Source organism: Papio anubis, chromosome 10 (assembly GCF_008728515.1).
Source record: "Papio anubis isolate 15944 chromosome 10, Panubis1.0, whole genome shotgun sequence".
Taxonomy (NCBI): Eukaryota; Metazoa; Chordata; class Mammalia; order Primates; family Cercopithecidae; genus Papio; species Papio anubis.
This window is the reverse complement of record NC_044985.1, coordinates 112,286,892-112,290,443: the sequence shown is the minus strand read 5'-3', so window position 1 is coordinate 112,290,443 and position 3,552 is coordinate 112,286,892.

Genomic DNA, 3,552 nt, shown 5'->3' with positions numbered 1-3,552 from the left:
CCTGTAACCTTAATTTCCCCCACACGTATGTTTATTGCAGCACTATTCACAATAGCAAAGACTTGGAATCAACCCAAATGTCCATCAGTGACAGATTGGATTAAGAAAATGTGGCACATATACACCATGGAATACTATGCAGCCATAAAACAGGATGAGTTTGCATCCTTTGTAGGGACATGGATGCAGCTGGAAACCATCATTCTTAGCAAACTATCACAAGAACAGAAAACCAAACACCGCATGTTCTCACTCATAGGTGGGAACTGAACAATGAGATCACTTGGACTCAGGAAGGGGAACATCACACACCGGGGCCTATCATGGGGAGGGGGGAGGGGGGAGGGATTGCATTGGGAGTTATACCTGATGTAAATGACGAGTTGATGGGTGCAGCAGACCAACATGGCACAAGTATACATATGTAACAAACCTGCACGTTATGCACATGTACCCTACAACTTAAAGTATAATAATAATAAATAAATTAAAAAAAATAAATAAATAAAGAAAAGAAAAAAAAAAAAAAACATGACATATGGACAAGTTTGAGGAAATAGAACATGTGTATCAGTCTGTTCTCTCATTGCTATGAAGAAATACCTGGCACTGGGTAATTTATAATGAAAAGAGATGGGATTGCAGTGGCTCACGCCTGCAATCCCAGCACTTTGGGAGGCTGATGCAGGCAGATCACGAGGTCAAGAGATCAAGATCATCCTGGCCAACATGGTGAAACCCTGTCTCTACTAAAAATACAAAAGTTAGCTGGGCGTGGTGGAGGGTGCCTGTAGTCCCAGCTACTTGGGAGGCTGAGGCAGGAGAATTGCTTGAACTCAGGAGGCAGAGGTTGCAGTGAGTCAAGATCACACCACCAGACCCCAGCCTGGCAACAGAGCAAGACTCTGAAAAAAAAAAAAAAAGAAGAAGAAGAAGAAAGAAAGAAGGAAAGAAAAGAAGGAAGGAAGGAAGGAAGGAAGGAGGGAAGGAAGGAAGGAAGGAAGGAAGGAAGAAGGAAGGAAGGAAGGAAGGAAGGAAGGAGGGAGGGAGGAGGGAAAGAAAGAAAGAAAAGAAAGAAAGAGAGAGAGAGAGAGAAAGAAAGAAAGAAAGAAAGAAAGAAAGAAAGAGAAAGAAAAAGAAAAGAAAAGAAAAGAAAAGAAAAGAAAAGAAAAAAGAAAAAGAAAAGAAAAGAAAAGAAAAGAAAAGAAAGGAAGGAAGGAAGGAAAGAAGGAAGGGGATTGAATTGGCTCATGGTTCCACAGGCTGTACAAAAAGCCTGATGCAGGCCACCTGCTTGGCTTCAGGGGAGGACTCAGCAAACTTACAGTCATGAAGGCAAAGAGGAAGCAGGCCCTTAATGGGTGCAGCAGGAGCAAGAGTGAGAGAGTTGGGGAGGAGCTACACAGTTTTAAACAAGCAGATCTCATGAGAACTCACTTACCATCAGGACACAGTACCAAGAGGAAAATTTGCCCACAATTCAATCACTGCCCACCAGGCACCTCCTCTAGCATTGGGGATTACATTTCAACATGAGATTTCAGTAGGGATACATATCCAAATGATATCAACATGGATATATATTATTTTTGAGGAGAGTATATGGACGGGGGTGGTATTAATTCTTTCATCCACAAAGGGAAACTGTCAACTGCCCTCAGAGCAGCTCAGAGTTTTTCAGAATAGTTTTCAAAATTCTTACTCAATTTAAGGTAAACCGCTTTAAAGTTTATGGTAGTATTTGTCTGCAAAATAATTATCTCTGATTTTGTTTTATGTTTTATTTCACCTCTCCTTTCCTATCCCACAAATCTTTCTTAATATACTTATTTAATGTGCATCCTACAAATACACCCTTTACATATGTGTCAATCTGCAAATATCATTTTATTATTATGCATGTGTTTATACATTTAAATATTTTATACATTAATTATTATGTATGTATTCATACATTTTATTATTATGTATGTGTTTATACATTTAAACACTGACCACGTTTGAGAGATCTATATCCACATTGTTTTGTGAAGTTCAAATTAATGTCTTCTCACCCCATATATTATTCTATCATACATCATATTTTACAGTTTTTCTTAAGGCAGGGTAGGCAATCAATGAAGTGTCCATGTTCTTGGGACACAGCAACCGTGGTAACTGTACAGTAAACACAATAAGCCTCAGCATTTGCATTGTAATTTAGCACATTCAAGCAAAGCTATCTTCAGTAAGGACTTTCCCCTTTAGAGAGCATGTGAAATTTGATTTTACGTGTCCTCAAATTGACCTTTTGCTCATTTTAATAGCAAATAACACACCCTGGGTAGATATTCCAGATGCTAATGAGACATATGACATATGAACAAGCATGTACAACTACTGCACATGTGCACATAGCTTTCTAGTAACATCTTCCCACCTCCTTATGAATAACCATGTAAGACTCCCATAAAGGGAGTCTCCCTTGTGCCAGTCTGTGCTGTCTCATCCTTACAAGCAGCCAGCCCTGAATCCTCTCTCTCTCAGGGTACACTGTTTATTCTGCACTTAACTTCTAAAATATTCTTTTTCTTTTGCAACAAATTACTCTTTTTTTGTAATAAAACACTTTTTATTTTGCAATAAATTACGCTAAAAAAACGAAACAGCTACATTTCCTTTGCTGTGCATCTCTTGTTGAAATTTTAACTAAAAAGACAAAAACTGAGGTATCACATTAGCCGTCAATAATCCTTTATTGGTAGGTAGGTATTGATATCACTTGACTATGATCACCTTTCTCATACATATGTCTGAATGCATCTGTGTGAAAATGTTTCTATGGTAAACATCCAGGCTAGGGACATAATTAATTCATTAAATACTATTATATTAACTTTTAAAATGGCTACACAAATGAATATTCCTATCTGAAAAGTATGAGGATTTCTATTTCTTTTTTGATAGAGTCTTTAAGAGAACAACTAAATAATAAGTTGAAATTAACTACATAAAAAGAGATGGAAGGTTAATTTTATTGTAGAGCAGCCATAGGATATTTTTTACCTGCAACCTTATGAATATGTACATAGGATACTCATATTAACTTACTAGTTCCTTCCCAGTGACTTCCTGGCTATATCTACTGAAGCAAAAAGAACCAGTTCTCTGTTTTTCTTTTCTGGACTCCTCTTATCTCTGATCCTGCTGGTTCTCTTTTGGACTTCACACACAGTTCTTGACACGAGTCTGCTTTAGAATCTTTGATGCATTTGTATCCACATGTCGTCATCACCTGTGACAGATCTTGTTAACGCAATAGTTTAAAGTTTAGTTCAAATCTTTATTGCCCGAGTTTAATAAACATTTGTTTCTTTTCTGTGTTTTTCTAATGCCATGTTCTCATTCCTTTATAATACCAAAAGGTGCTTTTTCTAATCTGAGTGTTCTCTCCTTTGCTTATGTTCTGTCTTTGACTCTGTCTTTTTTGATCTCTGCAGTTGCTTCTCAGAGCTTGCTTCTGCCTGTCAACAATACAGGGACTATTTACTCTCCTTTTGGACTCAGTTTCTG